The sequence below is a fragment of the Haliaeetus leucocephalus genome, unplaced genomic scaffold (genome assembly GCF_000737465.1).
Source record: "Haliaeetus leucocephalus isolate CR32 unplaced genomic scaffold, Haliaeetus_leucocephalus-4.0 Scaffold702, whole genome shotgun sequence".
In the NCBI taxonomy this organism is placed as follows: Eukaryota; Metazoa; Chordata; class Aves; order Accipitriformes; family Accipitridae; genus Haliaeetus; species Haliaeetus leucocephalus.
In genome coordinates this window covers 3964943-3979530 of record NW_010973138.1, presented here as the reverse complement: position 1 = coordinate 3979530, position 14588 = coordinate 3964943, and the positions used below count along the sequence as shown (strand labels likewise).

At 42.3% G+C, this 14588-nt stretch overlaps 1 protein-coding gene across 1 annotated transcript in view; it reads right to left on the bottom strand.

Annotated features, from left to right (window-relative positions):
• KCNJ6 (potassium inwardly-rectifying channel, subfamily J, member 6) overlaps positions 1–3245 on the bottom strand; it is a 49180-nt gene extending 45935 nt beyond the window's left edge. The window contains exon 1 of the mRNA XM_010580330.1: positions 3230–3245. The gene's annotated coding sequence lies outside the window, so the exon portion shown is untranslated. The remainder of the gene's footprint in view (positions 1–3229) is intronic.
• Between the last annotated feature and the right edge of the window lie 11343 nt (positions 3246–14588).

The window sequence follows — 14588 nt, the reverse complement described above, 5'->3', positions numbered from 1 at the left end:
CTCTATGCAGTACAAACATTTCCATTCATTTCTGATTCTTGGCCCTTTTATTATGGAGGACAAACATTGAAGCTGATTGATACATGAATTTAAAATCCACAACTCCGATTTTGGTAGTCATTTGACCTTGTAGTTTTTGTCTTGGATTCTAACCAATTTCATTACAGAATTAACCACTAAAGGCTCCAGAATGCTGTTTTTACATCTGCTTTGCTAAATGTAGCTTCATTTGAAGCACAGGGAAGCCAAACAGCCTTGGCTTTGTTACATATATGGGGCAGTGTAAAAAAGCTACACATTCTGAACCTGGAAGGATGTCTGGAGACAGTTGATTATCAATGTCTTCTGCCTTTCATTAGGCTGGGGATCCCAAATTGGATTATGAAACTTGTTTACTATCTGAAGTCTGAGTGCTTGGAGTCAATGTTAATTCAGAGGCCTCTCTAGTGCAAATGCCTGACATTGAAAATAGATTTCTGGAATAAGGAGAGTTTGCTGTTACATGTCTCTGCTCCTGTCTGATTAGCCTAGTTATACATGATTTTTACCAGACTTTTGGCTTCCAGAAAAGCTTGAGCTAGAGCTTCAGAGCAGGTAAGGGTTCTCCTGAAAGCCTGTGAATCTACACAAATTAACCTATTGCTTTTGATGTCAGCATATATGCTGGTCATTGACCCCCTTATGTATGTGGTGCCTGGGACCAATGTTCAGAGGCTTTTTAGGGGGCCCAGTTCAGTGCGGTCTAGATGCTATTCTTCTGAGCAGACTCAGCATTGCTAGTATGGGCTATTGCTGATATCGCACATGTGCTATGGCTTGTGCCATGTGATGGTACGAGTAATCTCTGTCACAAGCTATATGTTAAATTAAAAACTCCTTCTTATCCTTTATGGCAGGTGGTCTATCACCCTTGTCTAGCACTCACTACCTCTTCATGCTCAACATTCCCACTTTTGTTCCCTTGCTCTCATCAGAAAGGCAAAAGCAAAGACATTTTTATCTTAAGCAGGTAATAAATAGGAAAGTCTGAGAATGACCAACCCATAGAGCTACAAAAGGGAAACAAATAGGTGTCCTATGCAATTTCAGAGAATGTTGAACAATGGAGACTAAGCTCAACAAGATGGAGGGAGCAGTGGTTACTTCAAAAATCATGGCCTACCAATGGAAGACCAGACAATGGAGGACTACCAGAAAGGCAGAATGAAGATTCCTGGCCATGATAAGTGTGCAAGGCTGGCATTAAAATCAGAGACTCTTGCATGCAATTGGTCATAGCACCGTACAAAGAAGTCAGAGAGGTACTCTCTCTCTTTTGAAAAAATCAGACCTCAGTCTCCTTTGCTATAGTGTTCTTGTCCTACCCACAACCAATAGGGAAAACAGCCTCCTCAGAAGCAGTGTTTCTTCTGAGAAGGTAAGAAAGATACAAAGGATGCATTTTTGCACTTGGAAAATGCATACTATTGCTGCTGCAAGCAGTGGAACAAGGTCAGCTGCAGAGACAGGCCAGGTGTCCTACCCTGAGTCATGTCACCTGGCAACATCAGACCTTGGCTCATGTCTAGTATTTCCATGTAGCAAAACTACTGACAACTGCTGTAGTAGGGATAATAGGGATCATTAATGATTCACAGTGCTGACAGGCCTTAATAGCTGCAAACGCTGGCCACATGCTTGCTTTCTGATGCCTCTGTGTCAGATGTATGTCTGCCTGAGTTGCTGTAACGTGTCATTGTCTGGTGTGCCCCCCTGAGAGATTTCTTTTTTGCAGTTACTGAACTCCAGCTATTTCTGTCAGTTATTATCACGTGTACTCATGCCAAAATTTTTACTTGTCACTTGCACTATTTCTTCAGAGGTTTACTAAGAACTCAACTTTTCATGTCTGTGGGGTGTACCAGGAAAAGGAGAAAGCACGAAGGAAGTATATTGACCTGAGTGTTATCAGTTTTAAACTGTTTGTGTTTACATGCTCTAACTGCTAGAAATAAACAATAAATAAATTTAAAACCTGCTTAAAATCATAGAATATTTTGGGTCAGAAGGTACCTCTAAAGGTCTTTTGACCGACCACCTGCTCAACACAGGACCAACTTCAAAGCTAGATTACATTGCTCAGGGCCAAGGATGGGAGTTTCTGCAGCCTCTCTGGGCCCTGTCCCAGTGCTGCATCTCTCACATTAGGGACTTTTATTTTTGTTTATATCCTATTGGAATTTCCCTCACTACAGCTTGTGCCCATTGCTCCTTGTTTTTCCCTGTGCACCTCTGAGAAGAGTATGACTTCATCTTCTCTGCAGCTTCTCTTTTGCATCTGAGCTGTTGATTTACAGCTTAGCCTTCCAGGGAAGTTGTGTGAGAGCTGGTTAAATCCTAGTTTCTCCACGTATTTTCCTTACTGGTTACATGGAAAAAGGGTATTCTCAAGTTTTGTGAGAAGAGATGGGGAGAATCAGTTCCTTCTTCTCATGATTTTTTTCCCATTAAAATTTTCCCAGCTGAAAACTCTAGAAACAAATATTAGCTGATCAGCTGAACATTTCGTATAGATAATTCTGACTCATTTAGTTCTGCACCTGTAATGTCACTGATAGGTGGGGAGTGCTCCTGGTTGTTTTTGGAAGCTGAAGTGTAAAGAGGAGCTTGGTTGGCCTGTCCAATGTTGATTATCTGTACTGCTAAATGTTAGCAAGCTACCTGTCTTGGCTTTGGCCCATGCCAACTAGTGACCTGAGACAATACATGGGAATAGTTTGGAAGACAGTATGTGCGAGGGACTGCTTCCATTAGACAGGATGGATAGGATTGCATCAGGTTTGGCTTCTTTCACTTTTATCTGCCAACACTGTGCCAGCAGGTTTTGCTCCCTCAGACATCTCCACAGGCCCTCATGCCACCTCTGTGTTAAGCAATGTATAACCTTGGTCTGCAACACAGATGTCATGTTATTTCAGATAATTTGAAATTTGATACCACCAGTTTTCCCACTTTCATGTTGGCAGAAGAAGCCAGCCCTTCTCTCTCCCTGCTGTTTTCTATCCCAGCTGTATTCCTGTCCTTTTTTCCTCCCCTTCCTGAAGTAAGGGTGGCTTTACTTGAATCTTCATCCTTGGGATAGCCAAATACAATTTTTTGCCTGCATTGCTGAACAACCTTGAGACAGCTTTGTGCCTGAATATTCATAGAGCTCCTTGGGCAGGTATTGGAACCATCTTGACTGCTGCACAAACATACTCTGACAGCTTGCTTTGCTTTGATCAATGAACTATCATAAATATAAGGCATAGGAAGAATGGAGAAGAATATTTTTATCAGAAAGGAAGGACTTGATTCAATCAATGTGCTGTACCAGTCGACTGAAGCCAATAACTTATGCAGTGAAGTAAGCCTGCAGACCAAGCACAAGAACTTCTAGTACTTTCCTACAGAAATGGGCAGAAGACGCTATTTATTGATACAGATCTTAGACCTGATCAGGTTAGGGTTAGGGGATCTGAGATGACTTTGAAAGCATTTACTTTTTCTTTGCAAAACATCACCTACACTGAGTAAACTTTCCCTGGGTCAAGGTGATTGTTCACTGGGGAAAGCACCTGGCATTGGCGCTTTGGGTAGTGTGTGTGTGCTATGACGCGAAGTAGTATCACACTACCGACTACTACTTTGCTGCTGATTTTGCCCACCAACAGCTTCCTAATGAAGCAAAGCTTTGGGAAAGCAGTTCGAATGCCATTGGTAAAGACGAGTTTGAGCTAGAAAGAACTGTCACTTGCTATGTCTGCTTTTTAAAGAAATATGGACTACAGAGAACAGAATGACTTTGAAGTACAGTTACCTGATTCCTCCTACCCCCCAATTCTCAAAAGAAGAATGAAAAAATGTCACAAGCTTCCTTCCTTAAATTATATTTCCCCCCCTCAGTTTACACCCAGCTGCACCCCAAACAGACTGCCCCTAGGTCACAGACATTGCCTAAGCATATTGGTTTTCCTTCTGCTATTACTGTTGCATGAAGTTACAGAAGGGGCTGGAAAGATGGGGAAAATTGAAACAGCCAAGAACTTTTTTTTTTTTAATCTGGTAATGGAGATTTCTTTCTTGATAACTTTGCAGTCAAAGGAGGATTTCGGTGGCTTTTGCTTCTAGGCAACTTATTTCAGAAGAGTAAGGTGCTCCTCCCTTACAAAAATCAGGCAGGATTTTAATTTAACTTTTCTGCACACTTGAGAAGAAAATTACTAAAATTTTTCTCATAGATGCTGGGGAACAACATTTCTGTGATTGCTGCTGTCTCTCATGGTGGTGACTCGGTGGATATACACAGTTTTCTGTTGGCTGATGTGAGTGACATTGTTCATTTGGCCTAATATACAAAGCCAAACTCTTGAATCCAAACATTGCCTCACAAATAACATTGTCTCAGAGACCAGTTACCTCTCTTACAATTACTTAGTTTAACTGAACAGCTGCTATGTTCTTTCCATCCCCTTCCTCTGCCATTTCTTACTGCAGTTGAAAGTGGGATTCTGGCTGCTTTCTTTAAGTTAAATAATTAGGCCATCACTAGCTTCATCCCCTTTCCCTGCCAAAAGAAGTCACGGTGAAATACAAAGACCTAGTTTCTTGCTACTGATTTCCCATTTCTACTTTGTGCAGTTTATAGACTGCAGACAAAAAATAACTGAGAAATAAGGCTGGGAGTGACATTTAAAAAGACATTTAGAAAAAGAAATTTCTAAAACCTCCATAATTTCAGCTGGGTCAATGTTTTGTTTCAGGTTGTGGTGTTTTGATAACCTGGAAATGGTAAATGCAGAACAGTACTTTAGCCATGTTTCCTAAGGAAATGAGCCTTATCCATCACTCTGTCTGGCCTCCCCCCAATCACTTTTGAAACTTTGGCTGGTGTTTAGCCTTTTAGATTTCTTTCAGATCTTCAGTTAGATTCTGAAAGGTTAGCATAGCAGCATTTGACAGTCTGTGGAGGTCTCAGAAATACTAAATTCCTACCAGTGTCATGAAAACAGACTGAGTTAACCACACTATCAGGTACCAAGGAATCTATATAAAAGGGAGCTACAAGAAATGTTTCTTCTTCATGAGCGCTGCTGCTCCCAAAGCTACAGACAAGTATTTTCTCAAATAGCTATTCCACTCAATGTCCCTGTGAAATATCTTCAAAAAAATTGCTCCTGCTTTGTGTGGAGCCTGAACAGTTGTGTGCTTTTATTTTCAGGCAGTAAGAGTGCAGCCACAGGCTGGATCTGCCTGATGCTGATATTTTATAGAAGGACTTCCATGTTCAACAACAGGCTTGTTTAGGTCAGAGTTTGTGGCTTTGTCTACAAAGCAAATTGAGTGCAAGAAAACAAAACTGACTCAAGTAATGATTTTTTTTTTTTTAAAATAATTTGTTTAGTTGAATCAGAACAAAAGATTGAATGAACATATGTTTGGTTTCAATCCAGAATTTTTCTTACCTTTATTTAATTTGAATGAAAAACCATATACCCTTTCTGCAATAAGCATCAGCTATACAGGAGTTTATACCCATCTACATATGAATTTGTTAAAAGATGTATTCAGGCAAGTACAATGTGAAACCCAACATGACTGAAAATATAAGTCAAATCCAGAAAAAAATGCTTCTATGTCAACAAATAATAGCAACTTTTTGTCTTCATATAAACAATTCAATGGTGTCTAAACTACCATTTACTATGTTATTTCACTTAAGCTACATAATAAAGTAAATAGGTCTATGAACTTGTTTGAAAAAAGGAATCAAAGGAGTTGCTGTGAAATTGCTATAATTGCTATTATCCTTTTCTATAGGGAACTAGGTAGCAAAAAAGAATTGTAAGCACTGAAACATTTTGTAAATTGGATTCAATTTGACCAACAGGATTTTCCAAAATATTTCATGAAGGAAAAGACATTTAATTTCAGACTTTCAAAAATGTGGTGTTTTATCTGTGAAATACTGAAGTTTAGGAGCTTTTAGCAACAGTTTCAGAATTCAAATTTTCACTCCTTTTTCACAGTAAAATTTTGCCTAGGTGTAGGAAACAAAGTTGTTCAAAAGGATTAAATAACCTCAAATGGAGGGATTATATGAAAGACTTTGTAATACCTATTTTGGGTGAGGTAGGGTGTCCTGGTTTCAGCTGGGATAGAGTTAACTGTCTTCGTAGTAGCTGGTACAGTGCTATGTTTTGAGTTCAGTATGCGAAGAATGTTGATAACACTGATGTTTTCAGTTGTTGCTCAGTAGTGTTTAGACTAGAGTCAAGGATTTTTCAGCTTCTCATCCCCAGCCAGCAAGAAGGCTGGAGGGGCACAAGAAGTTGGCACAGGACACAGCCAGGGCAGCTGACCCAAACTGGCCAACGGTGTATTCCATACCATGGGACGTCCCATCTAGTATAGGAACTGGGAAGTGGGGGCGGGGAATCGCCGCTCGGGGACTGGCTGGGTGTCGGTCGGCGGGTGGTGAGCAATTGCCCTGCGCATCATGTGTACATTTCAATCCTTTTATTACTACTGTTGTCATTTTATTAGTGTTATCATTATCAGTATTAGTTTCTTCTTTTCTGTTCTATTAAACCATTCTTATCTCAACCCACGGGTTTTGCTTCTTTTCCCGATTTTCTCCCCCCACTGGGTGGGGGGGAGTGAGTGAGCGGCTGCGTGGTGCTTAGTTGCTGGCTGGGGTTAAACCACGACATAGGGGTTTTCTGTTTGGTTTTCTTACTTTGTTAAAAACTGTGTAAAAGTCTTTTTGTTTTGCTCTTAATTTTTCCTATAGTTTTTTCTGGTCTAACTGAAAATAACCCATCATTCACCAGGATTGTCCCATGCACGACTCACTAGATCACCAGTTTCCTCTCTAAAAATAAGGTACTTTGAGAGGTAACCGGAACCTTTCTGAAAGAGTAGAAAGATTTGACAGTGCTGGGCTGTTATGTTATCCCAGCTGGTTAGATTGCAACATCCAGTTTCTGCAAATCTGTTAAGGAGTCTTGATGACATTTGATTCTGGGTGGCTGAATGTAGAGTTTAATGCAAAAATAAAATACTGATGTGGATTTAAATTTTCTTTCTACAGTATGTGTGGATCTTACCAGAACAGGCTGAACTGGTATTATGTTTTTTAAATAATTGATGTTTTAGATGGTACATTAGCCTTCAGCTAGCAAAGCCCATCTATCTTTATTGGAGCTAGCAAAGCTCAGCATGAGCACAAATAATTCAAAGTTTTCATAGCCTTTAGATGTCTTGAGAGAAAAGAGTAGTTCTACTTTTCACATATCTCCTGATTTGTGTAGGAAGGTCTACCTCTGAAGTGTATGAGCTATCTTTCAGGGATTTGCTTATAGACATCAGAAGTACAGATTGCTCTTGTTAGAGCTACTACGTGAAACAATAAATATGCTGGAATAAAATGGGAATTCCATGTCTTTTTTAGTCAGGTACATGTAGTCAGACTCACTTAAAGAAAGAGTTGATAAGGGGGCTGACCTTTTAAAGAGAAAACAGCTCCTGTGCAGTAAACAAAAGTATTGAGCCCACAGAGGAGAGCTTTTGATAAATGAATAGACTGGTAACAAGAACATACTTCTTGTGCATCCCAAACCAAAATTAAATGGAAAACTGAGATGGTAAAAATAGAGCTTGGCTGCTTCAGAGCGGCTTTCCATGCATGAAATGAGCGGAACATTTGCAAACAAATTAGCTTGTGTATTGGGTACGTTTCTGGTTTTCTTCTGTTTAAAACTAACTCAAAGCCCATTTGTGAGGCTGAGGCCAGTGGCAGAAGGATAATGCTTTGCCAGGAATGATGCAGGATTTCAGCTGCCCACCACGGTGCCTGAGTCCCCCAGCAGCTCAAACGTGATGGGAGCCCACCTCGCTGGTCTAAAGGATGTGACTAGCGGCTTTGTAGATGCCCAGGCTTTCTCAACAGGGACAGCAGTTGCAAGAGAGGGCTTCCAGATCACAGCACGTAAAGTGGCAGAAATGCACATGGATTCATTTTTAATGAAATAACAAAAGCTTTAAAGGGCCTTCCCTAGAGGTCTGATTGTGCTGTCCTGGTCTGCGTGTCTATGTGGGAGCATCAGAGGATGTGGGTGTGTGGGAAAGAAATGAGGATCCAGGGATGCCAGAGATGGGGGGGGTGGTAGGCAGGCAGAGTGAAATGTCAGGGCACTGGCATGGGTATGTTTAAGCAGGCAGAAACAGAAAGTGCAGGCAGGCAGCTGGTGAGAAAGGAGGAAGGAGGCACTACAGTAACAGAGATAAGGGACAGGATTTGTATTTGAGAGGGTGATGGGAAAAAGTTTGCTGCGTTCAGACTTGTCCACATTTGCGCAGAGGATGAAATTAATTTGTGGTGTAGAGAGTACCTTTGTTTCACTCCTTTCAAATCTGGTGGCAAAACAGCCCCTTTATGCTAAAGCTGTAGCTTCCTTCTCTTTGTCCAGGACAAATGGTGATGGGATGCATTATGATGGGACAAGGAAAAACGGGTGACAATTCCTTTCAGTGACTTGCCCAAAGTCTTACTCAACTCCTTGACTCTCATCTGGGGTCTCAGCTGGTGCTGGATGCCTCAGGACTCGGAGGTACCAGCTATGAGGATAGAGTACCTGCACAGCTCCCCTGGCATCCCATGGATGGCCAAGGTGAACCTTAATATTCCTTATTTCCCATCTGAGACCTGACGCCCAAGGGCTACTTGGCTTCCAAAAAGAAAAAAAATGATAGTCACAGCTCCATTTGTTCTCAGGGCCAGGAGCCCCCTTCTAAAACTATGTAACATCGTATTGCACTGTGTGTGTGCATCGTCCCTGAACCTCAGGAGAAGGCAATGGAGATGGGCAGGCAAAGGGGTGGAGGAGTCCCAGCACCTGCCGCTGAAAAAGATGGTAAGAAAAGCCTGGAGTCTTCAGTCTAAAGAAGGTGAAGGCCGAGAGGAATGCCATGGAGATGGAGAATGGAGAATCCGCCGGTACCATGGATCTCACACGACTAGTAGGAGATTGGTTTTAAAACAGTTAAAAGAAAGTATTCCTTTAAGAGCAGGTAGTGGTTTCAGAGGCTTGCTGCCCCAGGAGGCTGTGGAGTTGGACAATATCAGGAAGTTTGGAAGTGGTTTGGCAAGCCCATAGGCAAGAGGTCTTTGAATAGACAGTGAAAGGATGGGGCGGGGATGGTCTCTCCAAGAGGGCTAACGCAGGAGGTAGGGTTGTGGGGGAGTAGGTGGGAAATGGTCTGTCAGGCTTACGTGGTTCCTCTGTCATGGCACGGTAGAGCACTTTTCTTCTTATATTCTCCCAGCTGTATAATAAACTTGTTTCTCTTTTTGAAGTCATTGACACATCCTCTGAGGTTAATGGGGAGGGTTCAAAAGAAGTGGACAGATGCTAAGAAAAATATTTTATCCCTATTCTGATAGGAATAACTTTGTTATTCATGTAAATAATGGGATCAGTTGATATCAGAGGTGATTGGGCCTTACTTCACTGCTATAAAGCGATTTCTGAATTAAAATACAGAGTCTTAGACTTATTTTTTTCCTAGCCTTGCTAGTTTCCAAGGAGATCTAACCATGTAGATTGTCTGCAAAGGTGGTAATTAGCCAGCAATGAACAAGATGGACACAAGAACTTCTTGGCAAAAATCAAAATTTCAAAGCAGTTCTTTCTTTCTTTTAATGGCTAGTATGCAGAAGCAACCTGATCAGTTCTTTTCAGACTTTGAACACGCATCCTCACTTGCCTTCACAGAATGGTTTTGTAAACAACTGGCTTTCAGATTGGTGGTTGAACAGAAGAATGAAAAATGTCCTCAGATTGATTTGGATGGGATTTTTTTTCAGAATATCTGGCAACTAAAAATAGGATCCAACAAATTATTCTGCCTGTCTATAAATAATAATAGTTTGGATTTATAACTCAGTGGTCAGAAAAATGATAGAGTCATAAGGCAGGGAGGAGCAAAGGCAGGTGCCATTTATAAAACATGTTTGTCTTTTCACACTGCACAAGACTTGGCTGTTGGGGTGAGGAGTCTTGGATTTGCCTTTGAGTAAGGCAAAGCCAGGATTTGAACTCAGGCTGTCCTTTATGCCTGATGCTTACCATGAGTGTTGGGAGTGAGGAAGGATGAAGGAGAGGTAAGAAGGGTTTTAACTCTTACTGACTTGGGAATGCCACCTGCATTTCTTTATTAATCTAACCCACAAATATAATACTGTTTCTGCATATAATAGCTATATTTTCCTCCTTAGGAGAAATAAAAAAAAAAAAGTTGAAAAATATTTACCTAGTTTGACCCAAATGTACAGATTTTAAGCTGGAATACTTAAAGCATCATTTGTTCACTAAATAAGCTATTTGCCATTAAAATACCTCATAGCCTATGTCTCAATGTAACTTTCAGGCACGTCTAGGATGATGCTAAAAAATATGCTTTAGAAGATGAGTCCTTTGCAATATCAGTTGTGGAAGGGTGTCCTCGTTTTGGCTGGGATAGAGTTAATTTTCTTCTTAGTAGCTGGTACAGTGTGTTTTGGATTTAGTGTGAGAATAATGTCGATAACACACTGATGTTTTAGTTGTTGCTAAGTAGCGCTTATCCAAAGTTAAGGATTTTTCAGCTTCCCATGCTCTGCCAGCAAGCAGGTGCACAAGAAGCTGGGAGGGACCATGGGCAGGACAGCTGACCCGAACTGGCCAAAGGGATATTCCATACCATAGGATGTCATGCCCAGTATATAAACTGGGGGGAGTTGGCTGGGAGGGGTGGATTGCTTGCTTGGGCATTGGTCAGCAGGTGGTGAGCAATTGCATTGTGCATCGCTTGTCTTTTCTTGGGTCTAATTTACCTGGTTTTGTTACATTCCTTTTCGTTATTATTGTTGTATTTGTAGTATTATTATTGTTTTTATTATATTTTAGTTATTAAACTGTTCTTATCCCAACCCATGGGTTTTACTTTTTTTCCTGATTCTCCTCCCCATCCCACTGGGAGGGAGGAGGAGTGAATGAGAGGCTGTGGGGCGCTTAGTTGTTGGCTGGGCTTAAACCATGACAAAGAGTCAGTGTGGCTGAGAGTTACCCAGATACAACCTGTGGGTAGAAAAGTGGAAAATCTGCCAGTTTACTCTGGCCTTGTCACTTTGGGAAGTTTTATCATTATTATTACAATTTTTATAGGGACTGGATTAAGATTTTGAGCTCGTCACTGACTTTCACACCTCCCATATATCCCAATACAGACCTTATCTGTGTTAACAAACGCATATTTATTTCCATCTACACAGAATATGTGGGAGTCACGTGTGAAATGAATAATGAGGACCTGAGGTACTTGGAATACAAAACAATGAATATGTGTTCAGGAAGAGTGCGGGAGACACACAGGAACCTCTTTCTTATCTGTATGCAAATGCAATTTTAGTCCATCGGATCCTGAGCTCTGAAATGGTGACTAAGCCCTTTATTTTGGGGCTGTTACTCCTCCTCCAGCTTGTGCAACTGGTATTCTGTTCTGAAAGGCCACTCCACGAAGCTGCATCAGCCATTTTCATCTGATGCCTCCTCAAGCAGGCAACAGGGAGCAGTAGCAGAGCAAGCATTTCCTTCTGCCTGAGGTGTTTGGCTGCTGGAGAGAGCCCCGGACCTCCTGTTCTCCTCTGAAGCATGAGAGAGCAGTGAGTTTGTAAATCAGCATTCCTGGAGGAACCTGAAATGATCAGCAGCACTAAAGCAAAGTGGAAAAAGCACTGATTTCTCTAGTCACAGACTGCCTCTCTCTCATTGGGGGGGTGTCAGAGGTAGCGAGTAGGATTTACCTGCTCACATACACAACACTGGGAAGGCAGCCTGGAAAGGGTGTTATAGTAATGCAGTGAGCCATTCACTCCCTTGACGCCTCTGCTAATGTTGGAATAAAAAAGGTAATGGCATAAGTACTTTCTGTGTACTGTTATCTAATAGGAGATAGCAGTCTCCTCACGTTTCTCATTTTTGTGTATGTATAGAGACCCTAATGAGAGCTTTGTCTGAGGGTTCCAGACAAGCTTCCTCGAGGTTTGGTAAACAGGGGATTGGGAACGAAGAAACTTTCTGCTGCACGGTCACCTAAGCCTTCCAGAGACTCAGTCATCACCTCTAAAATAGAGAGAATGTCACTTACAGACCTTCAGAAAGAGCAAGGAAATGTGTAACAACCCACACTGAGTGTTACTCGTGCAGGTACCAAAGAAGCTGCAACCCCATTTCTAAGCTAATCTTCAGTTTGAGCTCAGATCTGTACAAGGAGCTGATGCCCTGAACTGCCCCAGGACTGCCTCCAGTGCCCAACATGACAGGCGCTACGCTTTGGCCGTGTTGATATATTTATTATCACTGTCAGCTTATACAGAGCAAGCTCTGCTAGCAACATCTGGCAAGCCATTAATATCAGCTGACTGTGATAAATGTCTATTAGTTACAACTGATTTCAGTGTTTCATGGCTGACCTGAGCATAGGCAATCAGAGAGTAATACTATTCACATGTAAATTAAGTACAAGTTCCTATTGCAGGGATGCTGTGGCTAAAAGGGCAACCTCTTGCTTTTCATCTGTGATCGATTTTAACAAATTGCCTGACTTGCTTGCTTTCACCTTCCCTCTCTCGCAATTACCTTGATTATTTGTTTTTTATATTTAGCATTAGTATGCCTTCCTTCTGGTAAAGCCTCCCTGTCAAATCAATAAGGAACAGTGCTTCCTCACACACCCTGCTCATCCTCTCAGTACTGTTTAAGTGTGCTGACATTATTGGGTCCAGACAAAATTAATAATAGGAGCTAAAAACTGCAGCTGGGCATACTGGTGAGTATGTTTGTAGGAGGCAGCAATGTATTATGTTATCTCCACATTGGCGGGGAGTGCTCAGTGCTGTTCACAGAACACTCCCTTTCTTTGGCAGGCTGAACACATTTAATCTTCTGTGGTGTTATCCTAGGAACATTAATGCAAATAAGGGTGGCCTGGAATCTCCTCTAAGAGAAGTCATAGCTTAATCAGGAACTGCAGGGTGAAATTTCAGGGGCCATACTATGCTGTGCATCAGATGTAGTGATATTAAAGGACCTTTGTGACCTTTTGATTAAAAAGACTCCCAGAATTTGTTCTCCTCCACCTCCTCATAAAGCTGTCACTGTTTTCAGTCCTTCTGTTCCATTCTCATCCTACTTAAAATAAAATGAAACTGTTGGCCTCTGGTCAAGTGACTTTGAGCTGGAGAACAAGCCCGTATCCATCGGAGGGCACACCTACACTCTATTTTCCTACATAAAGCCAGGACCAGTGGATAAAGTAGGGGACTGGCAATTATGCAGCATGGGATCTCTGACCTGGCAAGGCACTTAAGACTGGACCCAGTATTGGCCTTGAATCCTGTTTTGCTTGATTAAGTGCTCAAATGCTTGTCGGACCCAAAGCACAGGATGAACCTGCCCCAGACACTTTGTACCACTGGTGCCTACGTGCCTTTGTCCAAGTGGCTGTTCCTGAAGTGGGCCTGGTATTTTCACAGGGGTTACAGGGAAGATACGCTGCTGTAATGTGGTGGCGTTTGGCACTGACAACTGGGAGCCAGCGATTGTCAGAAAGAGGTAGCCAGCTCTGAGCTGTAACACTCCTGGTTTGGGAGATGATTTTTTTTCTTCCCTTTTACAAGGTGCAGCTGCAGAGGAGAAAGAATGTCAAAGCTGCCTCTGTAATGCAGTAAACTCTGGGACAGATTATTTCCTATGACCAAGGCTCTGCCAAGCTCCCTGCTGTGGGGGTATCTGGGTGCTGGTGAGGTCTCCTGGGCTCTCTGCGCCTGCTGACTTCAAGCAGTGCACGCACAGGGCAGGGAGGAGATGCGGGAACCTGCTTCACCAGCTGCTTGCCCACAGGAGTAATGCATACTGGGAGTTTGCATACTGGGGGGGACTCAGGGCGAGACAGTTTTCCATTAGTACCTGGATGCTGAAAAGGAAGAGCTGCCCATAATGCACAAGAGGAGAAGGGCTAGTAGGAAAAAAATAACCGTCTTGGTGAAGGGATCTCGGGTTTATCCGGTTCTCCCTATGAGTCTGGTCAGAGTCATATGTACGGGTGGGAGGACAGGGGAAAGGCAGCTCACACAGCTCTTCCCACTGGTGGCGCAGCCCAGACTGCTTACAGGATGGTGAGCCTTCAGTTTTGTAGGCCTTAGCCTAGACGTGTTTTATAGCTCCAAACCCAACTCACATTGGATAAGGAAAACAAAAGAAGGAAACCATATGTAAATTTTTTGTTAATTAGTGACAGTACCTTTCCTGTACCCTGTTAGCTTGCTTACAAATGAGGGCAATAAGGAAGGAAAGGGACCTGAGACACGTTTTGTGGGGTTCTCTAGGACAGCTGGCACCTGAAACGTCTCTGCCCTTTGGCTTTAATATGAGAAGATAATGTGGGTGCCTGCTTTGGATTTACACTTGCTAATATACTTTGTGGGATTCCTGGCAAATCTACTTGGTTTCATTGTGAAGGGCTTGCTG